At 49.0% G+C, this 26,033-nt stretch overlaps 1 long non-coding RNA gene across 1 annotated transcript in view; it reads left to right on the top strand.

The window, feature by feature from the left end:
• Positions 1–4,348: 4,348 nt before the first annotated feature.
• Positions 4,349–26,033, top strand: part of LOC133350930 (uncharacterized) — a 119,382-nt gene continuing 97,697 nt past the window's right edge. Inside the window, exons 1-2 of the long non-coding RNA XR_009756122.1 lie at positions 4,349–4,410; positions 4,928–5,080. This is a non-coding gene — a long non-coding RNA (uncharacterized LOC133350930). The remainder of the gene's footprint in view (positions 4,411–4,927; positions 5,081–26,033) is intronic.

Genomic DNA, 26,033 nt, shown 5'->3' with positions numbered 1-26,033 from the left:
TAAATTTCATCATCATTTTCAGCCGCTGTTTCTCCACTGCTGGATGAAGGCCCGTCCACGCCAGCACCATCCCTCACTGTACAGCGCCGCGACCGCCCGTCTTGCTCCCTCCTGCACGCGGACCGATCTTTTACCACTTTTACCTCCATCTCCGCCGTGGTCGTCCTTTTGGGGCACAATCTTCCCCCTCCTCTTGTCTGCCAAGACTGCAGCCCGAAGGTTGCTTGCTTTCGCTCGTGGGGCTGGATCATTGCTTTCAAACCTCGTGCTGAACACTTACAAATACACGGTGCCCGGCAGTGACCCCCGGTCAATTCGTCTCCCACGGAGTATGACATTGAAGGCGATGTAACGCGGGGCGACGTCTGCTCCTGGTTAACAGCGCTGTATATAACGTACAACGTAAGATTTGCTCGTAGAATTTAAAATTTGTCAATAAGCCTGTTGATTTACGTGAAGCCTGTTTGTCGTCGTAAAATGGTATGATACATCAAGACCGTTAACTGTGGCTGCGCGTACAATCTCCAGTTGCATTTTTTAGGCACCACTGCGTGGATTTTTTGCAATTGGTGCTGCTGCTGTATGGTCCTCCGATGCGTCTCCCGGGTTGGTGCCACGCAATCATTCGGTATGATGTCCCGACGTTTCGCTCCGCGTGCTCCTGCCGCTGCTGCTTATTTTATTTGCGATGTTTTTTTCTTCCCTTCCGATGAACAAAAAACTAAATTTGCCCGTTAATTTTCCGCCGCACCCCTGGATTGTTCACTCGTTCTACTCTCGTGCGCATAATTTGCGCATTGATGCCGCTGAGCCATGAAAACCAAACCGAAGAGGCCTGGTTGATGGGTCACATTTTTTGTTTACATTTCCTGATGACCAGCCTGGGTTTTATCCAATCAAGTATCTCAAGCTCAGAGGCCCAAACTGAGGCATGCTTATGACCACTAACCGGGCCATTATGAGACAGCGTGGAGTAGATGCGCATGACAAAACACTCGGCAAACATTCGTAAAGATCTTGTATATTTTACTCTCTTTTTATTTTATTTCTAACTGATTATTTTGTATTTTTTACAAGTTGGCGCAAACCTTAAACTTTAGGCCAGATTTCTGAAAAGGCAACAGAGTAATTATTCACTCGACTTCCTGGACTTACAAGAGCACAGTTTAACTTTCATCCCTGCAGGCTGAAGCTACAAGTACACACCAGTGGTTGGAATCAAAATACTGTTTTAAAAGCCTATGTGTTATGCTAATTACATTACCTTAACCCCTTTCGCAAATGTGGCGGAGCTTGAACTGTATAGCTTACAACACAAATATTGTTCAACCTGCAGGCCTATAACTCCAGCTCCCCCTGGTAGCTTGCTTCTGCAGTGGGTAGGAGTGGTAACCACCCTCCACCCACCGCCCCCGCACCCCACGAATGAAGTAAAACGAAATGTGGAAACGCGGTCTTCGTCGCCCGCATTACCGGGCGAGGGTTCGGGGAGCTTGGATTGAGATGGGGAGGAGACACGGAGGTTGCAGGGGATGTATCCGGGCTTCTGTGGGGTGCGGTGGGCGGACGGGTGGTTGCGTGGGTGGGTGCGGTGGGCGGATGGGTGGTTGCGTGGGTGGGTGGTTGCGTGGGTGAATGGAGTGGGTGGTTGCGTGGGTGGATGGGGTGGGTGGAGGAGGACGGCGTAGGTACTGGCGATGATGGAGACGGGGGGGGGGGGTGCAGGGTGTCCATGTGTGTGCCATGTACATGTTTAAACAAGAAGGATTTGTGCAGGAGGCAAGTTGGAGGGAGAAACGACAGGTCCCATTGAGTGCTGCATTCCTATGCCTTGTAAACACCATCCATCATAGTGGTAAAAATATTATTATATTTCCCCCCTAGAGGCCTGGCTGCCGTTTGCCAAGGGACCTCTGCTAGGGGCAAGCACAGTCAATAATTTATTTTTCTTTTTTCCGTGCCCCGTGAGTAACAGCGTGCAGGCTCCACCAAATATCGTTCCGGTTTGGAAGTTAAATGTTTGACAATTTGGGCTTCTCTCTTTCCGGCCCCTACAACAACCCGAGGGTCTCGGTAGACCGGCGGACAAAAAGCAGACCGGTCGGTGGAGCTGCGGGACGTGACAACATTGGTGGTGGTGGTGGTGGGGGGGGGGTTCTTTAATGGTTGCAAGCGGGACAGGCCGGCACAATTACCCTGCGGCTCAGAAAAAGCGGAAATTTTTAATACGATCACTTCTTTTAAAATGAACCCAAAAAAAATGTTGCCAGGCATTGCCACGACCGTGCACGTTAAACGGACAGAAACTGGGCACGAGCCAGAATCCCCGCATCGACGGAATTCCCCGCAGAGGCAGCCCGCAGACAAAGTTGACGAGTGCGCGCGGTGGGCCATCCTAGGGTTGCCACCTCTTGAGGTACAAAAGCCGGGGGGGGGGGTGGGTGACACGTCGTGGGGAAGATGAATTCCCGGATGGTGTCGTAAGGGGAAAGAGCTGCGTGTTCCACGCGTCGTCTTGAGCAGCAGATTATCAACGCAGCTGGCAAAAAAAAACACAGGACTCTTAACGTCCCGGAAGACTTTCCGACTTCCCAGGGCGGTTGCGTCAAAACAACAAGGAACGATCCTGGGAAACAAACCAGGGGACAGGTGGCAAAGTTATTGTGAGCGTAACACTCTGACATCGTAGAAGGGGCATGAATTTGGACGCAAACCCAAAGATAGCCCCGGGGTTTGTGTCGCAATGAGCACGTCAAGCAGCGGTGGTGCTGGCTCATTGGGGAAAGCGGAAATTATATTGTGCCCCCCCACCCACCCATTCAATGAGTGAGATGACAGAAGAGATGTTGACGAGAGATGCAGTGCGATAGGAGAAGCGTAGACAAGATAGAGATGTAACGAGATGAGAGAAGAGAGCGATGCAGACGAGAGAGAGATATCAATTGGCGTTTGTGTTAATTAGCCGCTTCCGAGCATTTCAATTTGATCTGACATTTGACGCCGCCCGCATTCCTTGCGCGTTAAAATCTGCGGCCCCCATGAGCCGCTTGGGGCCCCCAAAGCTTTTTTTGCTCCTTTTAGTATTTTTTTTGCTTGTGCCTGAAGCTGCCACTGGCGTCACTCACACACAAACCCCTCCCGGCCCCACCTCGCCCACCCGCGCAGGTCGCCTCTCGCCGGAACTTGTGACAAGGTCAGGGAAGAGGTCCGCTCACCCAAGTTGGCAGGAGATGTGCGGAAGCCACGTTGGAAGCCACCCCCCCCCCCCCCACAATCAATCCCTAATGGGTAGGTGGGGCACCATGTTCCGGCTTGGTAGCAGTGGATGACCGGAGACAAAAAGGACACTGGACGATTACTCAACACCGCACCCACAGCCAGGTCCCACAGCAAGTTCAAGTTCATGTATTAGGTATAGCCCTGTGAGCCATTCGGCTCTTGAATCGGGTGCAACCGCAACAAACAAAAACCAAAAACAAGAACAAAAAAGACATCTTAAAGTGAATATGTGACTAAGTGCAAACAGAAAATCCAAGAAAAGACAGCAAAATATTGCAAGGGGTGGGTATGGGCAGGGACGGGCGAATGGGGTGGCAGGCTGCCCTGGGCACCACTCCCAGCACCCAAAATCTGTAGCCGAATTGTTAGAGACATAGCGAAGAGCAGTGGCTCAAATATTTGGCGAGGTTGCGTTGGTACCCCAGCCGTGGGGGGGGGGGGGGGGGGTAGGTGGGCGAGGATCTGTGACAAAGAGCTTTATAGCTCATCGGATTCCTCAAGTATAAATACTGATTCTGATTCTGGATGGGCATCTCCCCTTTACACGTGCCTTGCCACAAACCTATTCTTCTACCTATCTGTCCTCGAATGACAAAAGGTTCATCCGAGGAGGGTGGGGAAACGAAGCCAATGTGACGGACAGCAAAAATTCCCGCAGTCAAATCGCGAGGGGTAACGGCAACTGCATCGCCCCCCAGGCAATGCACCCGATCTCGTTAGAGCTCGCAAGCCAAGCAAGCGTTGAGCCTGGAATAGTGCTTTTGTTGATTTGACATGTGACCACCGTGCATAACAGGTGTCAATAGGCCCTTTTGGCTCCGAAGTTCAGTTCACCATGGAAGCCCATTTTACCATGGGAGTTCAATTTGGTCCAGTTCACCACGGTAAACTGGACTTCCATGGTCAAACGGACTCCCATGGCAGCAGCAGTCAGTGCTGCAAAGTGCGCTGTTGCACCGTGCTTCTCTGCGTCCACATCTGTGTCTCTCTGCTTTTTCCGATCAACGTGGTCGAGGATTCTGAAACGGCCGCTGAATTGTCCCCACGCAGAGCCCGGGGCGCGAGGAACCTCGTCCAGCGGTGGATTGACAACTAGTCACGCCAACGGGGCTCGCACCTCGTCAACGGAAGGTGACTGCTACACCAAGAACCATCGTTATTTAAGCACAGGTTTACGTAGCTCATGCATGTCTATGGGGCCCTTGCGGAGTTAATTAAAGTATAATTGGAATATAATAATTGAATGGTCATAGAGTAATTAAATATTACACAATGTTGCATTGAACGAAACGCATTCAACCCTTGTGTAATGTATTAATTATTATTATTAATTATTAACATTTCAAGCATTGTGTAGCGTATGAATTATTAATGGTGGGGAGTTGTGGGCGCGGTGCCGGCGAGTTCGATTCTTGACTTTGCCTCAAATCATTATTGAGTGATTTATTCTAACCGATACTGGCCACCTTTCAAATCGTCAACCGCGCCAACCGGCGTGGTGAAGTATGGTCAAACACCCCTCATGGCCGATGCGGTGTGGAGTGGCCTACATCCATCAGTGAATGTGACAAAAAGACTGCAATGCATCATTCATCATTATTTTGGAGCTTTAACGACAAAGTCAGCTCGTGTGCTACTACCATCACAGGATCGCGAAAGATGGTTACAGCTTGGGTGAGACGTGGTGCGGGGAGGGGCGAACGAGGCCTTCGTCCAGCAGCGGATCGACCACGGCTGATGATAACGATGATGACGATAACGACAGTGACGGCTATCAAGCACGATGGCCCTGGCGACGACGGTAAGTCGATGTCTCCCCGCCGCCGCCGCGGCCCCGCCGGGATTAGCGCGACGTGCCGGGCCCGTCGAGAGAGCGAGAGAGCGAGTGAGCCACGCGGCGGCGGATGCCCTCCGTGATTGCACTTGGTGGTCTTGAGAGCCGTCCGTCGGTGAGTGACGCGCCCGCCGCCCCACGACCCCTCCCCCCCCACCCGCGCCGCCCCCCCCACCCCGACCCCCCCTCCGGACCCCCCGCGCGCCGACCCAAGGGGCAGCGATCGACCGGTCTGCATGAAACACCCCCCCCTCCCCCGCCTCCTCTCCCCGGGTGTTTGTTAGCGTGCAACGCAGAACCCCTGTGATCCGAAGTGATGATGTGGGTCCTGTTATACACGCAAATCACTCCTCTTATCTTGTGGAGGGAGAGCGCGGCTAAAACGCGGCGTGAGTTGGTCTTTTTTTGACAATTTCGAGTGATATCTCTGATTCTGCGGTTTTCCAGGAATAATACGACGCATATTGTCCTGCTCGGTTCCTCGTGTCTGCGTCTATTTTTTTTTGACGTGGGCAATACGATGAATGTAACGTTTGCAGAAACTACTTAATCACGTTCCCGTTACCAGATGATGATGGTCATAATCGATTATCATTAGCGTCGCCAGTAACAGCAACGGTACAATGATGATGATGGCCATCATCATCATGATCAGCTGCAGCAGCAGCAGCGACAGTATCAACAGCACGATAAGGGTCTTCTTGTTATCCGCCCTCAAATAGCGGATGACAGGATGAATTTGACACTCGGCCCCTCTCGTCCGTGTTTTAGCCAGGAATCAAACTCGGGTATGCAGGTTCGCAGCACGCGCTAACCACTGCGCACCTGCCACGCGTTATATTTACCGTGTATCCACCTACTTGTGTTGCGATTGGGGTGTCGCGCGGTCTGTGTCGGTGCGATGATATCAGCAGCAGCAGCGAGCCGGTTGTGAACATCAACAGTCCAAGAACGGGCCGCACACGAACGCCGTTCCTCGCAATCCCTTTGCGTGGCGGCAACAACATCAACAAAAAAACCCAAACAAACCAGAAGCAACTCTTTCTCTCTTACAGAGAGCGGCGTGTTGCGTGTTTTTTATTCCCTTTTCCGTGGATGCTCGCAGGCATGATGCATAAACATTAGCACTTCTGAACGCAAAGGGTCCCCTTTATGCTTTTGCATCAAAATAACCGTGCGCTGCCCGCAGGTGAAACACGGGAACACTTTTTGATGTAAAATCAAGTGAAGCGCGAGACCAAACTAATGCCCATGTGGAGGCCCACTTAATGGCTCTTCCTTCATGTATTTTTCAGGTGGCCAGGTTTTACTGCTAATTATTAAGTGTGGTCAGAAGCGCACCCCGTATTCCTCTCGGCATGCTCGCTTGCCGTGCCCGATGTAAATCATTGAGCTCTCTGGGCGAGTTTTCTTCTCCCGCTCCCATTCCATCTATCTCCTTTTTTTTGTGTTCCGATTTATATACATATATTTGCACGCTTCCAACATGCAGTTTGGAAAATAGATGGTGGCCGTAATGATGAGCGGGAGATATCAACTGGAGAGATTGTGTGCATGCGTGTGTTGCGCGTGCGCGCGTGCTATAATGTCGTCGTGGCTTCGAGAAGGCCAATCAAATGCCGTCTGTCTCGCGTACATTGAAGGCTCTGGACGGTATTGTAAAAAAAGTAAAGGTGCAGCACTGCAATTGCTCGCTCGTGCGACTACTGGCAGAAGGGGACCTCCCTCCAGAGCAGGGGTCGGCAACCTTCGTGAGACATCATTTTTTTTATCAAGGACCCCGACCGTCTCGTGTTCACCCACGTGCGTCGCGACTATTGAAATATTGAGTTTTTTTTTTTTACAGAATTTGAAAACAAACAGCAACAAAAATGTCTCTTGTTGTTATTTCGGTTTGCCGAGCCGCCCTGCTCTTCGAGGGATACTCTAGAGAGAGAGAGAGAACACCTTCCCCGGGGGAATTTTGGCCAACTATTTCACGCTGGCCAGGCATCTCGGAAGAGGTGCACGCACCCACGCTTTACCTCTCCACAACCGAGCTGCCGATCAGCTAAAACTGTCATCGCTGATTATTGTTTGTGCACCGGATTCCTCTCTGTTTGCACGCAGCGACGATCGGCCTTCATCTCCACGAGCTGCTGACATCGTGTGCCGCTGGGAAAAGTTCAAATCATAACGCCGCACACCGAACATATTTTGCCTAATTCCCATAAGTGGACATATGCCAACATTTTCCGCGGCTCGTACCGCGGTGCCGCCGCATACATCCAACGATAATTAAAATAAATCCTTACAAATTTACTGCAATTGATATTTGATTGCGCCGGTGGGCTTGAGCATTCAATTTACGGAGGATGTAAGTGCACACCTTGCACTCGCGCGCACGCACATCTGTAGAACACACGAACGGACAGACCGTGGCAGAGTAAAATCTTTAACGTAACGGCCACACAAACACCTTTGGCGATTTGCCCCATTGTATGTGATGGAGACATTGGCACGTGTTCACCAAGAGGATTGGACAAAATTGCACGTTTGCCAACGCATTAATCAGACCCAGAATGTAGATGCAGTGACAAATATCCCCCGTATAGCCTCATAAAGACTGCTGTGGGAGGTGCTGTTAGTCATCAAAAATTAACTAACGCGTAACTCACTAAATATATATTTCGATTTAAAGCTTTCGTGACTGCAGGGATTCATCTTCTTGGTTCTTTCGGTAAAGTCACGTAGAAGGGAAATAATACAATTTAAAAAATACAACATAATAAAATAATTCTCACGACGTTTCGGCCACAACGCAAGCAGCCGTCCTCAGGTGAAGAACAGGTCTGTCGGAAAGACAGCGTCTGAATGAACACCACCAGGATTGGCAGCGCATATTTAAGCTGGGTTGGAGGGGGAAGAGCGCCTTGCCAAAGGATCACTAAATATATATATTTTTTACCAGATAAGGCCCACTGAGCTATGTAGCTATTTTTTCAGAAGCGACCTGGCTTTCATAAATCATAGCTCAACGAAAGTGGCTTATCACGTGGACATTTATAACAGCCAAATACTCTATAAAGGCAGGCGTGGCACATGAGGGAGTGGTGTGACCAGCAAAAACACACCCCCGGCCATCTCCGTCTCCACATTGCTGATGCTTTCACATCGCGCCAAAGTACTCGCTTAAGGCTGAGTCGACCTAGGAGAGACCCCCATGACATGGCCAGGAATCGAACTCAGGTCATCGTTGGGACTCACAGCGGGAATGCGCCAGCTACTGCACCACTGCCGCTCTCGATGCTCCTGTACGCGAAACACATCTATATACAACAGGGTTCTTTAAAAAAAAAAACATTTTTTAACACTTCTGAGAATTTGCAACAATACCACAAGAAATGTGCCTCCGGGCTCTGGAGGACCACCTGGAGAAGATTCCAGGCACGCGTTGACAACGATGGCGAACAATTGGGAGACTCTTTGACTTTTTGAAGCTATTAACATAACATTTGTTCTCATGTTACAGTGCATTATCTGTTCCTTTTCCATTAAAAAAACGATAGTCACATGTAAGTGTTAACATTTTTTTGAAGCGCCCTGTAAATCACGATGTACATTGATAGTTTCTGCCCATGTCTCCGTTTTGCTGTAGATCCCAAGCGCAGCTCTATCTGCGGAAAGAGGCTGGGGGGGGGGGGATCGCCGTTTCTTTGGCCCGCTTGGCCAAGCGGACAGATACAGAGAGAGAGATGTGTGTCAGAGGTGAGGCTGTCGTGGAGGGGCGGGGAGGAGGGGAGTGATGTTTGTTTGTCCAGGGCCAGCGGATGGCTGCTTTATTACGTGGGTAATAGCACGTGGCATCGCACCATCCATTTGCGGCAGCGGCGGCGGCTCGCGGTGTCCCAATGTGTGAAGCGCGCGACGGCACTTGCGGATGCTGCTCGCTCCGATTGATGATCTACTGCGCAAGGCAGATGGTCTGGCAGAGATGGCCGGGCAGACTGCGCCGTTCGAGCACTTAACCCCTTCGTCGCCGGGGCCTTTCGCTCGCGTTCCCAGTTTATTTTTTGTTTTTTAAAAAACAAAGCGATGCGCCCCAAGCAAGCCGCAAGGCTGTCAGTGGGGTCTTGTTGCCGGCGTCTGTGCGGGGGGGGGAGTTGGGGTTGACGTGTCGAGCGGAAGACAGCGTCAGAATTGTGTACGCGAGCGGGCGTTTTGTTTCATTTTGTTTTATTCTGCTGCTGGATGGCGAGTGGCAGCTCCCCCCCCCCCCCCGTGTCATGCGGCGTGCCAAGGGGGGGGGGGCGGGGGACACAACTGCTGTAGCGGTGGAGCGGTGAGAACGGGTCTGGTGCAGCAGTGAGATGGATTGTGGCTTCGCAGGGCCGCGAGGGAAAGAGAGAGCCCTTGATTCAGCAGTGGGTAGACTTATGGCTGATGATGGCGATGGACCAAATTATAAAAAAAACGTGCATCGCTGGCTGCTTTAGCGACTTGGACAACAAGCAGACAATAGACAAAACGGATGATTTTTTTTTATTGGTCAAAGAAAAGTAAACAAAATACAGATAGTCACGTAGAAGGGAAATAATAAAATAATAAAAATAAAACAGAATAAAATGTATTATGTTATATTTGTATTATTTTATAATTTCCCTTCTACGTGACTTTACCGAAAGAACCAAGAAGATGAATCCCTGCAGTCACGAAAGCTTTAAATCGAAAAACAGAATACAGATAGTGTGACACAACATGCCCTTGTCGTCTCAGCCCTTAAACCCACGCCTATGGGGATTGTACGAATAACGAAAATTATTAAACTAATAATGAAAAACTAATTTTTATTAATAATCATGCTAATTATGTGTTTCGGAAAGCCTCGCCGACTCTGGTGACTGATTGCACCAGGAGGGGTCCCCCACATTGGGACATTTCGTGGGCGTTTGGTGCGTGCGATGAAAGTGGAGAACTTGGGGAAATCGCGTTTCTCACAACGTCGCGTTAACCTGGCATTGAATTACGTAGTAGTACTACTGATAATGATAAGGGTTTTCATTATTGTTTTATTATTTGGCTGATATAAATTTCCACGTGATAAGCCACTTCGTTGAGCTATCATTTGTGGCCAGGTCGCTTCTGAAAAAGAGTGAAATAGCTAAGTGGGCTTTACCTGGTAAGATAAAAAAAAGTTTACTTTTATTTGTAATTGTTTTGTGATTTGCTCACCTTCTTGGTTCTTTCGGTAAAGTCACGTAGAAGGGAAATAATAAAATAATAAAAATAAAACATAATAAAATACAATTCTCACGACCAAGAACAGCCCTGTTCTTCACCTGAGGACGGTTGCTTGCGTTGTGGCCGAAACGTCGTGAGAATTGTATTTTATTACGTAGAATTTTTATTATTTTATTATTTCCCTTCTACGTGACTTTACCGAAAGAAACAAAGAAGATGAATCCCTGCAGTCATGAAAGCTTTAAATCGAAATTTGCTCACCTCTCCTCCTATCGTGTTTATTGTACTGTTTGTTGTTGTAACGTTCTGATCCGCCCCTACTGGACATCTATAAAAAAAAATGAGCTTTATCGCTCATCGGATTCCTCTAGTGTTAACAATTTTATTCTAATCCTGACAACACCGAGAAATATTGTTCACCAATGGATGGACACCAACCAGGGGAGGAGAGGGGACAGGGCTGACGATCTGGATGGAGACGGAAGGGGGGAGAGAGGCGAGAGAGTTGTGGTGACTAGGATCCATCTTGCCGTACCTAATCCAGCGGTGCCAAACCAACGGCCCATGGGCCAGATGCGACACTCCGCTTCAAGCAGCCCACCACGCCACATGAGGCCTTCCGACTTCTGAACGGACCACCAACGCAGTTCTTTTTCTTCTTCAAATGTTTTATTTCAGTGAGCCCGAGTCACCTCTTGTCACGGCAAGAGACCGAGTTGCGTGGTAACGCAGCAGGCGTTCTTTATTGCAAGGCCTGTGGGCCACTGTTGGTCCCTGGTGGGCGAAAGTGACCACCCTCCCCCTTGAAAATGTTAACGTGTGCACCCCCTCACCCCCACGGCCCAAAGGTATTAGAACGTCCAGTTGGGCCCTCGGTATAAGGCTCCCCAGTCCTGGTGTAGTAAAAAATGTTTAACTTGTTCATTAAAAGGAACGCCGTACCCCACCCAGGTGGTTCTTTTGTTGTGTTCCGTCTCTCAGCCGCCCTGTATATTCATTTGTCTCAATCAGTAAATCAATCAATGGATCAATATCTCCACTTAAGTGTGTGAGAGCCCGGTGCCATTGGTAATCCCGCTCCTACCGAAAGGCAAGGTGACTGTTAACACTTCATTGATTTTTGGGTTCGGTCACCGTAACAATCTGGGCCCAAAACATTTTAGATTTCCTGGATTTTTATTCTGGCTTCCTGGATTAATTTATTTTTTTATTCCCCAAAGACTGCTTGGCGAAATGTCACGTGTCTCCTGTTTGCTAAATTTGACCGTGGGAATTGTCCCCCAAATTACCGGTGAGCTGATAACAATCACACTCCGATCGGTGCGTTCAAGGCGTGTGTGCACGTGACGATGGCGTATTGTCTGGTCGTGTCAATGTGGCAGAGGAACGTCTTAACAGCACAAATGCGTCTTCTTGGTTCTTTCGGTAAAGTCACATAGAATGGAAATAACAAAATAATAAAAATAAAACATAATAAAATAATTCTCACGACGTTTCGGCCACAACGCAAGCAACCGTTCTCAGGTGAAGAACAGGTCTGTCGATAAGACAGAGTTTGAATGACACGTCCTGGGCTTGGAGCGTCTATTTAAGCAGGGAGGGAGGAGGAAGAGCGCCTTGACAAACTAATTTGCATATCAAGAGGAATTTTAGTATGTTTATGGGAAATGCAGATATGCGACTAGTACTACTTGTGAAATGCGTAGGAGCACAAATGCGGCCGGATCTTTTCGTGGTCTCACCGAAGAGAAAAAACGAATCAAATCAATTACGATTCAAGGTAACTGCTGTTGACACAACAGGGATGGCCGTTACTTATATAAAAATTTGCAATTGAGCTGTGATTTATTGAAATTGTAGAATTTTTGGAGGCGTGAAGCTGGCGCGCAGTGGCCGTCTATGCCACTCGGGGCTTTGCCGTTCACTTTTGCAGCAGATGGTCCACATCGGCAACGCAGGACCCCCCGAAATACAGTTGCCGAGTGGCTGTGGGAATCGGCGAGAATGAAGGAGAGGGGGGACGCATTGTCTGCTCAGTCATTTCACCACGATGCCGTTCTCCACAACGACGCCCAGTGATAGTGTTGTCCTGTATATATACACTGGACAATATCATCGTTGGCATCAATAAAATAATCGGCATCTCCAATTAGCACGGTTGGCTACGTAGGGTGCAAAAGAAGTTGTACGTAGTTTTTTTGCCTAGAATACGAACCCATATCTGACAGATTCGGGTCCTATCAACATCTGTCAGGTTCACCAGCATTGGTGACAGAGTTTGCTTGCGTTAAACCAATTCCAGTTGCAATGATTCACTCCCAGAAGGCGCTGTCTGGCTGATGGGATGTATAATAATACTTTTATTTCTTACGTGGTTTCCGTGCTCTGCTATGGAGCCGGCAGCCTGAGTACAAATCCCCGGCCACAGCAAACATCAGCGGCAAGTGATATCCGAACCGATCCCGAGGGGGTTCCCCTTCGCCAACCTGCACTGACCAGCATGGTGCAGTGTGGCCAACAGCTCACATGACCAACAGGCCTTCCAACTAGCAGTGGATTGACAAGAGGATGTAAATGAGTAACACGACGATTACATCGCGCATGTAATTGCTTCGTGTGACCCCTCCGCACGAGCCGCCGGAGGTCGCTGCATTCGCCTCGGTGTTAAATCAACAATGGATGGGTCTTGAGCTGGGGGCGAATCGTCGGGACCCCGTCTACACCACTGGTGCAGTGGCGAGTGCTCGGACCGATAAGCCGTTGGTGCGTCATCACGCGCGCTTGTGCACGCGCCCGGCTTGCAACGACGGACGCCCTTGCCAACGAGGTGTTTGCACCGCGCGGCGTCGTGCGAATTACCCACGGTGCCTTGCAAGCAAGTGGCGTAGCCGGCGAGCGTGCATTTTGTGGGGGTGGGGGGCGGTGGGGGGCATTTCGTTCATGGGCCGGGAGCCCCCCCCCCCCCCCCCGTCGCGTTAAGTTCTGCACCTCTGCGACACGTTCACGGTCAAGATCCGGATCAAGAATCGTCTCGGGTCTTGTTCTGTATGGCGTGCACGTTGAACTTCTACCGCGCCGTACATCGCCGACCGTGCTAATCGGAGGTGCGGGGGGAAGGACGACGAACTAAAAACAACGACAAGCAGATCTAAAGAAATGCGTTTTCAATCTGGATGATTTGAAAGTACATGGCTCCCAGTGGCTTGCTAATATCGGAAGGAAGAGCATTCCAGACGGTCGCAGAAACGCATATCTGAACGCGCGCGATGCAGTGACCGTGTTTGTTCGGTGGCTAGCCAGAAGCCGCTGCGAGCATGACCGGAGTTGACGTGATTGTTTACGTTCCTTGACGAGATCAGCGAGGTATCGTGGTTCATTTGTGACGACCACTCTGTGTGCAATGAGCCCGCCCTTATAACATGTTCGTCCTCATCGTGGTGAATGTAAGCAGCCGCGGAGGTCGCACAAGAACGCACGACATCATCAAACAAAATCGAAAGTTAGCCTTACACAAGCGATGCGATTTGGCGGTATTGTGAGCTGAGCGAATCTCGGTATTAATGTGCGTCGTGCGCTCCCCGAAACAACCGCGAAACTGCAGGCGTTTGAGTTGGAATGGCCTTGTAAATCCGGCCCGTGCGTCACATTGTTGTGACTGCGTAATGCAGCACATCGCTTACGAGTACACAAGCTTACAAGTGTGCGCGTAAAAGGGCTGCAGTTTAGGCGGTAAGTAGTGAAAATGCAAGGGCAGTAAAGTGACAGGATGGGTTAAAATATATCATTTGCTCTCTGCTTAGGTGTTATTCAAATTCCTTTGCATTTTTGGTAACCTTGGCAGGGAAAGCTGACACAGCAACTATAAATGCATACATGTCTCATTTATATACATATACCCTGTACACATCGTATATATGTATTATACATATATATATTACTCGGCTGTGTAACATAAACTATCAACATACATATTTAAAATGTATACATAATCTCAGGATTGTGTGTGTCTCTGTATGCATATATCTCTCGCAAGGGATGGTCCAATTTTTTTGGGAAGGGGAAAAGGAATATTCAAAATATCGATGGGGGATTACTTTTATTACATCAATTTTCATGAGACCCATAACATCGACACGAAGATTAATATTCTTTTACATAATTAATAATCGAGATGGAGGTGATGTACGGCTCTTAATGAAGTGATAATAATAATATACATCAGCTGTTTTGAAAGCAAATGTTTTCAATGTCATTATAGGTTTTGGTGGACGCTTTGTCATCTAAAAAAAATAACAATTGCAATTATTTACCCAGAAAACAATAATTTAATGTTAAGACTCATTTAAGGAGCATCCTGCCTTAGCATGTATGGCCAATTCCATGTGGGAGAGAGGAATGTAATGTACCGGAGAATAATTTCCGTGCACACGAGGGGATTACACTCAAAAGCTCCATGAAGATGGATTCAATCCCACTTGCTATGCTACCATCTTATGGCCACCACGCATCCCAACGGCTTTCAGAGTGCGTGTGAACCACCAACCCTAGTTCCCAAAGTGCTGGATCGCAGGAATTTCCACCACGCAGAGCTTTTCAATTTTTGTCACATCCACCGCAGCAACTCGGGCTCTTTGCGAACGCTTCCCCGATGAGGTTGAAAGCGTTGACACGTCAACGCTGTCTTTCGGTAACAAGCGGTCCACCGTAACTCTTGCGAAGATGATCAAATATCAATAAATAAAAATAGCATGAAGTTGCGTTCGCTGTTAAGCACTTGCCAAAAAAAATGGGCAAATTGATTATGGGGTTTCCTAAAAATGTAGAGGTGAATTTCTAGCGATAATAATAAAGCCTTATCGGCCGAGGCGTGACGCGTGGCGTGTGACATCACACGTCACGTGGCGTGTGACATCACACGTCACGTGTGTGCTTGCCTCCCCACGACACCACTGCATGTGACGTCGCCTCGCGGCGTCGCACACAGCGGTGCGACATCGTCTATTTTTTGCAACTCGCAAAGGCAACGTCACTGTCTGATTAATGACTTCCCAAGGATAAAACGCGCGGTCGGAAAGTGTGAAAATCCATGCGTTTGCGTGATTTTTCTTCCTTGTGCTTAAAAAAAATTACATTCACTCAACCGTAGGCCGTAATTGTCCAAACGTTAACATGGTTCAGTGCTTCTTATAAGCAGACAATGGACAGCACTCACTGTTTATTTACCTGCGTGAACTCCACCTGTTGTGGGCCAGTGGGAGGTTTCTTTACGCCCTGACCCTGTCACAACACGCAGCACCAATCCACGTGCGAAGGCGCTGCCCAATGTAGAAGCCGCGGTTATCTCGCTTCTCTGTCCCCATGTCTGACTACTAAGCTCTTCACACGTTTCGTCCTCGTGGAGACTCGACTTGACCGTAGCCTGGCACGGGAAAACACGGATTGCCCCGTCGTACCTACGAGCGAATTGATGTATCCAGTCAAGTAAAATAAAGCCACATTGATTTCTTTCTAGGCGGTGCTCATCTCCTTGTTTTAAAGCCCCGCAGAGCCTATGAACCTGATGGCTACCTGAGTTCAATTGCCAGCCACGGCTGGCGTAAGTGGCGAGTGATATCCGAACTGGCCCTCGGCTGCCAACCCTCCACCAACCCGCACCGTCCAGCTCGGTGAAGTTGAACTCCTTTCCCGTTCCGAGACGTCTGCAATGTGGAGGGCGGCGGGTTTCCCGTTCGCCTCCGAACCCCGGAACACGCAAGCGCCGTTGTTTTTAAAGACATTGTACTCACCGCAGAGAACTGTAGCGACACGACCGCAACTCTATGATAGCTGCCGCCAAAACTGTGCCACACACCCTCCCGCATGTGGGAGCCTCGGTACTGATAAAGTTATTTTATTTTTGTTTATTTTTGTTTTTCTTCGTTTTGCTGACGTACACGTACGTTCCGATGACATACGTCATCGGAATGGGAAAGGGAATATATCCCCTGTGGAGGTCTTCCTCCAACGGTTGTTTTAGTGGACTGTAAATTATTATTATTCATTATATTTCTACTTCAGACATTCAATGTAGAAGATAGCGTACGTCAAGTAATTTATTTATTCGGCCAGGTCTAGTTTGCCGCTTCATGATTATTCTCGACGACCGTCTTTATCATCCCTTCGAGCTTTTCCGTTCACCATGAAGTCGGAGCAACTGGATCAGCTCAATGTTTGCGTGCGAGGTGGTCCCACCCTGCCATCGGATCGTGAAGGACTGTCCTCAAAACGATCGAATGCAAAAAGCTCGGGCTGCCCCTTCTTCGATGTCGACGGCGGGCAGCTGATGGCCGCGATGCAGCCGCGCAAGGGTTAATTCCCCCATGCGAGAGGGAGAAAAAGAGAGAGGACGGGAAACGGCACCTCACCTCTCAGCTGTGCCAGATTCTGCACCGTAGGCTTAAGCGGCGCAAGAAAATGTGGAAATTTAATTTTTCTCACACGTTAAGCCACTTCAGAAGCCATTAATCTTGACTGTCACGGTGTGTAAAGTGAACGCGATAAACAGGAAAATGCGCAGCGCGCGCCGGCATTAGCGTAAAGCGTACAGCTTTTTTGCCCCCGAGGTAACTTCTGATGTGCGGTTTAATGATTTCAACGGCGCGCGAATTTTGGTGGCATTCTATTTGTTCGCTCTAAATTGCCGTCCGTTTGCTGCTGCTGCTGCTGCCGCTGCCGTGACGCTGCGTAGCGCGCGCGGTTTGAGAGCGCCGGCGGGGCGAGGCGGGCGAGAGCTCAAGACGTCGGCCGATTTTGAACGCCCAAGTCAGGGCGACGCTAGCTGCCACAGCCTCCCTTCGAGTGATGTCAGAATCAGAATATTTTTTTTTTACCACTGGAGGAGGAATCCAATGAGCTATGAAACTCAATTTTTTTTCACTTTCACAGATGTTCTGTGGGAGGCACGGGGGTCAGAAAGTTTCAACAACAAAGAATGAAACAACACGATAGGAGTGCAAAGTATTAACTGTGAATAACCCAACCAATCATGGATATCCATTGTAATTTATACGAACACGTTAACGCCCCCCCTCCTCCTCTGGTCTTCGCACCTGAATGTATCACACGTGACGACGTCGCGTTGATCTCTCTATTTAAGACCGAAAAGGAGGATTTCTCCACAACTCTGGCTCTCGCCTGACGACGCTGGTTGTAAATACCGGCGAAACGTCATACCAGAATTGTGAATGTTGTGAGTTTACTTTCCAACACCCCTGGTGTACTTAACTAGTAACGAATTTGCACGTTTTGTTTACTACTTGGCTGTGTCGGGTGGTGGTGGGTTTAACGACACATTTATATTTACGCGATCTAACCCAAAAAAAACCTTGATTATGTATATTGGTCGCGAAAGCCTACGTGTTAAACCAAGAATGGGAAAAGCAAGCAAATCATAAAAAAAGGCCCACTGAGCTATTAAGAACATTTTTCAGATGCGACCTGGCCACAAATGACAGATCAACGAAGCGGCTTATCACGTGGGAATTCATATCAGCAGCCAAAAAAAACAAACTAAATAATGTCAATGATCGTCGCGCTGACGTCTTGGAAATGGAAGCGATGTCGCAGTAACGTGAGCGCACCGCTGTGATGGCGTCCCATTACAGCGGCTCGATTATGAAACAAATTCCTCACATCGAAGCCCACCCCCCTCCCCCACCCCCTTATTATTTAACCTCCCAAGCCAGACATTACACGACTTACCCTTCATTGTGTACGGCGTCCCGGGACGCGGACACACACACCGAGACGCCGCTTTGTAAATACAAATTGTATCGCGCTGCGCTGGGCTGCGTATGAATCCCACCTAGGTGTGGGTGCTTGCACGTTCCTCGCTTCACGTGGAAACCAACCGAACGCTTTGTCCTTATTTTTTAAGTTATTTTTTAAAAACGTCGTCCTAAGGCGGTGGCGAAAACACTCGGTGAGCTGGCTACCACCACCGCCCCACCGCGCCACCCCAGCGGCCCCCTTCTCTTGTAGTTGGCGACCAGATGGCCGAGTACAAATGTTGCCGTTTCGTGAACGCTCTCCTGCGTTGCTTTGTCCTTCTCTCGCATCCCGCACCTCCGATTGGCGCTGTCGGATACGTCCGGCGGTGAACGGAAGTTCAAAGTATACACGCGCACACGTACACTGGTGGAGGAGCGCCCGCTGCTACTGCTGGAGATTTGTGGAGCCAGCAGCAGCAGCAGCCTCTATTAAGGGGCCGGTTGGCATGAAGAAGGAAGGAAGAATGAAGCTCACGGAATACGCATCTTTCCTGAGGCGGGATTGCAGGCTTTGTCCGACGGCTTCATGCAGGCCACGTGATGCTCGCTGGCGCTGTCCATGTCTTCTCGCGCACAACAATAACCGGAGTTTAACATACATACATACGTACGCACATACATACTTCGCAATCCAAAGGTGGGGAGGTGCAGCTTTGGCTCCCAAAGTGGTGGCGGTTAGCGCGATGAACCCGGCGACGTGAGTTCGATTCCCGGCCACGGCTAGCTTTTGGTGGCGAGTGATACCCAATAACCGATCCTCAGCCTCCGCTTCACCAGCGCGCACTGACCGACGTGGCGAAGTGTGGTCAAGTATGATAATTGTTTTTTTACCCTTCTATATCTGGCAACAAAACTGACACCTTTTTTTACAAGGAGTCATGTTTGCATAGACCACAATACCTGCAGCCATAATACAAACAAGAAACATAACTCTGATAATATATGCACTGTCCTTGAAGTTGATTGGTCCACACCCGAGACAGCTTTCCTTAGAGCCTAGTATCACATGGGTTGGACCAGATGGCGTCAAAAGCCGCACAACTCAAAGACAATGCACCATCAGAGTATGAGAGCTCGGGGTAAGCATTTGAGGTTCCAATGGTGTGGTCAAGTAACCAACTCGGTGTGGGAATGTCATCATTCGGTAGTGGATGGACAAAGGGCTGATGATTAATAACTTGATTTGAAGCTTTCGTGACTGCAGGGATTACTCTTTGATTACTCTTCAGCCTACCAAAAGAGTAGGCTGAAGATTACTATGGAATAATTTCATTATATATTTTTTTAATTGTGCCACACGTCTCATTTGTACTGAGCCCTGCACGTCCCACGTTCAGTGCGTAGCGTGGTGTGCACTGACCACGTAAAGATGTGTTTGTGATGTGTACATGGTTGCTGTGAGACATTACCAACATCCAATGAAGGCCTGGTATTTATATTTACGTCGCTGGATTTTAAATTCACATTTGTAGAAGAATAAAAATCTATTGATAAGTGATATATCGATCGTAAGCTGTCCATCAATATTTAATGCATGCGGCACAGCTGGTTCATACATACGCACACAGCATTTCCATCAGTATACAAATTGAAATGTGCGTGCGTGTGTACGCGGTGAAGGTCAACCGCTGCTGTCCAGTGCGCCACAAACCCCGTGGCGGCATGAGTTTGATTCCCGCCCATGCCCAATAACAGTGGAGATTATTTTAACCTGTCGTGGGCCTTCGCGATGTCGACTCAGCCTTGAGTGAGTACCCGGTGCGGTGTGCAAACATCAGCACTGGGGAGACAAAGCCGACCGGGCAGGGTGGTCGGCATCCGACCCCCTCGTGTGTCATGCCGGCCTTCATAGATGCTCGCTAACAGCACTTGCGCCAAAATCATCCTAAGGCTGTACGGGGGATCTTTGTCTCGTTGTGACCTGCAGTGTGGTGGTTGAACACAGTGTAGACGACACGAGAGAATCTGTCTGGCAGACCGAGTCCTCTTTGGTGGAGCAGCATCAACCGCAGTAGTAGGCGATGGAAGAGTGATAAGGGGAGTGAAATTACCGCTGGTGAACAAGTGACTGGAGTTCATTTCGTGCTGAGTATTGCAAACCAAGCATGGAGAATGCACGATTAGCATTGGGTTTTCGTTGTTGTTCAGTGTTGTTGTCCTTCCCCGCACCTCCGATTGGCACGGTTGGCTACGTACGGCACGAAACACGTTCGACGTACGTACACACACACAGATCGAGAGACGGAGCAGAACGTGTCGATCAGAGGGCATAATGTAACTTCGGGACAGCAGGCTTGGGCAGGGCACGCGCTGGAAATGATGGGGGCCGGTGGTCGAGGCTAATGATCGAGTGGCAGCCAAAGGGGAGGGGGGGAAATAAATCCTCCTCCCAATGAAATTTCAACACAAATGTCCGCTCGCCAATACGCAGGCGTGAGATACGAGTCGTACTTTATAGTGTACAGGATTTCTGTATACGTACATACAAAACAGATCTCCTCTTTGGTGGAAATGGATGATAAAAAATAATCAAATCGCCCATTTAAAAGCCATTAACTTTACAGCCCTTCACCCAACATTAGTAATGCGAATGTTCCAGCACTCTTGTAAATCTCACATATATATTTTTGTTTTATGTGGATGTAAAACTTTTTACAAACGGGCAGCGTCGTAATTTCTGGCGCTGTTACTTTTATGGCCTTGTAATTGGTCCAAGCACACCACGTGGCCAAGGAGAGATTCTGAGCTTGGACCAATCGTAAGATTGTAAAAGATTTCGATTTAAAGCTTTCGTGACTGCAGGGATTAATCTTCTTGGTTCCAAGAAGATGAATCGAGGCTCAAAAGAAAGCCGTCTCTGGTGTGGACCAATCAGTTTCAAGGACAATGCATTTCTTATCAGAGTATGTTTTTTGTTTGCATTTTGACCACAAGTATTGTGGTAAATGCACACATGATTCCTTGTAAAAAGGTTTCAGTTTTGTTGCCAGAAAAAAGGGGAAAAACCATATTATTTTATTTTGGTACTGGCAAAGGAGGTCTAATGATGTAAATGCCCCAGTAGTTAAAGTGAGCCCCTCTCTCTCTTCTCTGCCACAAGTGTACTGCATTTTCGTGCATTACACACGGGCGCATGGTGGAGCCAACAAACATATGATTTAATGAAGAAATAATTTAATATAACTATTACTATTTATGACACTCATGAACGCGCACTAATCAGCGTGGTGAAGTATGGTTAACAAACAAACAAACAAAAACCCCAATGACTTACAGGAGATGGGGAAGGCCTTCATCCAGCACTGCTTAAGAAATGCCCGTAAATTATTATGACATTATTAACGACGCAAAACCAGCGGAGACGTTACTCGTACAGAAATAGCCGTTTTGCACAAAAACCTGGCCATCGATGAAATAAAAACCTACTTGAAGCGATCACATTAAACAAAATTCTCCCCACGTGTCTCGGAGTCTACGCAAGTGGCCGGGGATGCTGTCGCAGACAGCGGCGTGACGGCGAGCACACTGGACTTCCGATCCAGAGGTCACCGGCCCGGAAAGTTGAAACGACGCTGCAAGTTTTTTAAAGCCACCTCCTCACCTCCTTCCCCCTTATTAACATGCTACAACACCGTCGTTGCCCCCCCCCCCACGATTGCGGGGTGGTGGACCCAACCATCCCCTATGGATCCCCTACCTACCCTTGGACGTGATACCCTGGGCCGCTGCGCGTTTTTTGTACCCCATGTTATACCTCTCGAAGGACCGTACTGTTGGGCACTTGAAAGAAAAAACTAAAATGGGTTCACCACAGACCGTCGAACGTCGTACGTACGTACATGTTGAACTTCTTTTGCACCGTACGTAGCCAACTGTGCTAATCGTCGTGTCGCATGCGGGTGGGGTGGGGGCAGGTGATAGGGGATGGGGGGGGGGTAAATTGTGGGTAACTCCACATCACCTCTTAGACATCTCTCCGGCGTGGAAGACTACGCAATAGAGAAAAAATGTGGTGCAGGTCTACACCTGCACAGTCGAATGCTGATCAATCTGCGCTCGTCGTCTAGCCCTTAAGCGCTCTCCATGGCCACGGCGCAGAACGCCCGTCTCAAATGTCACCCATCGAGAGGTGCACGGAGGGCGCACGTGGCCGGAGAGAGAAACCGGAGAGTCGTGCGAGAGAATCGACCGTCTGCCGCCGCCCGAACCTCCCGCGGTGGCTGCCGCGTCGCGCCGCTCCGATCTCCGCGTGTTTTTTCTTTGCACAACGCCCGACGCTTTCGCGCCGGAGCAGGCGGAGCAAAAACGTCGGATGCGGGTTTGCGGACGTCACCCGGTCCCATCCCGTAAAACAACATCGGAGAGCTACACAGCGCAAACGCGATAAAGACCGACACGGTACCCTTCCTTTTGCTGCGGCTGCAATAATGTTTTGTTGGGGCCGGGGGTTGGGGTGGTGGTGAAATAAATGTTTGAATTAATTATTGTATTTAGGCATTGTCCAAAAAAATCGAGAGGGCACAAGGTCACACGGTAGACGTACGCAATCAATGAACTCCCGCAATTAGTCTCGTCCTTCCCCCGCACCTCCGATTAGCACGGTCGGTGACGTCCGGTACGAAAGAAATTCAGCGTGCAGACGTCATGCATACTGTAGGTGCAATTAAAATAAGACGGTTACCGTCCAAAAACAAGATAGGGCAAGGTCACACGCGCTCAACGGCGCGCGCGGTACAATCGGCACGGCGGAGTGCTGAGCATTTGTTTGAGAAGGGTGAGGCTAATGTTGCCACCGTGAGCTATGCTGTCTTGCCCCTCCGTTCGCTCGTGGCCGTGTGGATGAGAGGAGTTGCAAGGCCAGGTCATGTCACTGTCATCATCGTCATTGAAGAACTCGGTCAAAGAAGGTTGCAAAGTCGAGCTCCTGTTCAATGGGAGCAAAAGCAAAAGCGTGATCAATACCTGGAGATATCTGAAGGAGGGGCACAACTGGAAGACGCAGTACAATGTGTGCACCCAGGGAAGATGGTGCAGGTGGGCCATGCTTACAATGAGGAACCATAGATGCGGACATCAGTTTTTTTTTATATCCAGAGTGCCTTTGGAAAACTGAACTTGATAATTAAAAGCAACACACCAGAATGTGCGCACAGAAGTACACTTTCAAATCTGTGCATATATTAACCCGCTGTGACGTGAATGGATGAGGTCACTTATGAAATTACATGTACGAGTCAGCTCGTGTAAACAATTGTAACGCAGGCAGTTGTTACACGTTTGTGCATATGCTGACTGAAACAAGTATGACTTTTTCCAAATACTTTTTTTCCCTTCCGTGGGGGGAGGGGGCTCTCAATCCACTAAACTGGATTTAATGTCACAAAACAACAAACGCTGAAGTTAGAGATACAGAGTTGACGCTATTCAAACGTTTTTTTTATTTGCTTAATATTTAAAAAAATTAATGTGAACATGGCCACGATACTTTCGTCATAGTTTCAATCACTTCGACTTTCGCAAACTTGCTTGCCTGCATGAAAATGCGCAACGGCGGAACCATCAGACCGAACCACAATAATACTTATCGCTAATCAAAAATTAATCCCAAATGGAAATTAACAAACATTTATGTCCATTTTCCTCCTGCTCCTGTCAGTAGTGTCCTGAACAAGTGCCATGGCTTCATGGTAATTGAACTCGCTCTTAAGCCCCCAATCCTATAATGTGCTGGCCTGGGCAAAAGTTTTGGCTCATTACATTTTGTTTTGTTTGGGTTTTTAAATCTACTTTTTGTGTGTGTGTGTCTTAGCTGCAGTGCTTAAGTCGTGCGGACCGATGCTGGTGGCAATCACTCCCCCTGCTGTGCGGCGCGCGTTGCAGTGCCGCTCTTCATTAGAATCTGCTAAATTAACTATTAGCCCGCGACACAGCGCTCGTTAAAGATCCACCAGAAGGTTAAGAGGGAGTGCAATGATAACGTTGAACTTTTGACTCGACGGGGGAAGCACTTTTTATTTCACTTCGCGGAGGCGGCTACCAGGGGCAATCGGTTCGGATCGCTGTCGTAAATTTGACTCTGCACCCCCCCCTCCTCCCTCCCTCTCTCTCCTTCCCCCCTCACGCCCACCTCCCTTCCAGCACCCCCCCCCCACCCCCTTCAGTATTTAGTCCCGAAATGAAGGGATGAGGACAAAGAAAAACAGGAAATGCCAGACAAAAGATGGACTACACATGATTGAGATGGCCTCCATAGCGGCAAATTATGTATCGATGTTGCTGCTGCTGCATTGGCAGCGGTGCACCAGCACAGTTAACAAAAGCCTCAACTCATCTGTCAATACATGCGATGAAGAGCCATTGCCCGAAACATCGCCTATCATACATACAAACTCATTTCCTTTTAAGGGCACATTATTGTTGGCGAACGTGTTGAGTTCGTTTTGTTTGTTAGCGGCACTCTGGGGCTCACAAACATTGCGCATGTTCCAATCCGACGGTCCAGCACGCACGTGAACCAGCCGGCGTCCGTGCAGCAGTAGGGCGACGATCGCCTTTCAGCTGCACGCCACGGAATCCCGAGTCCCAGATTGTCACCGTTTCCCGACTCGGTTTGCATGCGGCGAGGTCAGACGCGCTGCGGCCATTATGTAATTGCCAATCTGACCGTCTGCTCCACTTCGACAACGGGGGGGCGCGCCTTTCGCGGTCGTGTCCGCTTTGCGACGTAAAACAAACCCCCGGCGCCCTTTGCGGCGTGCGTAGCGGATCGTTCTCTCACCCCGGCGGCTTGGCCTAATCCAGTCGCCCCAAAAAATAAAACACGCGGGTAAAGCGGTGCGAAACCTGTTTTGCAGTGACAATGGTGAGAAAATTAAGAGGTATCGCATTCGTGGACCGCGCTACCTTTTAATGCTTCTCCGATGTGTTTGGCGCAGTGTCCAACGTTTCCCTGGCGAGATGTTAACTACCTTGCCTAGTATGCAGGAGTGCGTGGGTTCGATCCCATCCCTTGACGCCCGCTGTATATTTGGAGTTTGCGTGTCTCTCCCCGTGGTCATATTTATTTTTCTCTGGGTCCTCCGTTTTTTCCCACCACATTTAGAAACAATGTCACGTGTTTTAGAGTATTTGGCTGCTATAATTTCAACTATATCAGCCACTTCATTGAACTATCATTTGTGACCTGGCCGCTTCTCATAAGGAGCTATTGAACTCAGTGGTTCACCTGGTAAAATAAAACATTGTTTAGTTGGAAGCTTTAAAGAAAATTCAGGAACGGAAGAGAGCTCCCGGCATCGGACATCACGCCAAAGAGCACACGCGGCAAACCGAACACACGTCGTCAAGAGCCGTGCTGCACATCCCGAAAAACCACCGATGCAGTAGGGCCGACAGTTTTGTTGCAAAAAAAAAACCCTCCGTGTAGCCTATGGCATACGCAAGGAGTTTCATTCCGACTATCTGCAGTAAAATCTGCATCAAAGTGAGGGCTAATTGAAAAGAGATTTACAGTAATGCTGATACACGGGGGGGTGATGGGGTTGCGTAATAATCCGGAGCGCGTGGGACTTGCGAGCACGGCTAACCCCGGGTCAGCTGCTGATCTTCGAGCCCGCGCGTCTGCCAATTAATGGACATTTACAACATTCATTACTCGGCTGACACATCGGTTTATGCGAGGCCTCAATTCAGTTCTCCGTCCTTTATTTAACCAGATGAGAGTCGATTGAAATTTACCGTGAAATTTTCGAGGGAGACCTGAGCGGAGCTGGAATTTGTGTCAGGGCCATTTATTTACGTATAATTTAGCCGTGGGTAATTTTCGGCTTATGACTCCGACGGTGACTTCATCTTGAGAGTGATGATCTCACAGGGTGTTTAATGGCCTCTTC

This window comes from Lethenteron reissneri, chromosome 35 (assembly GCF_015708825.2).
Source record: "Lethenteron reissneri isolate LAM-NWPU_2019-01 chromosome 35, ASM1570882v1, whole genome shotgun sequence".
Taxonomy (NCBI): domain Eukaryota; kingdom Metazoa; phylum Chordata; class Hyperoartia; order Petromyzontiformes; family Petromyzontidae; genus Lethenteron; species Lethenteron reissneri.
The sequence above is the reverse complement of the archived record's forward strand: the minus strand, read 5'-3'. Positions and strand labels throughout refer to the sequence as shown.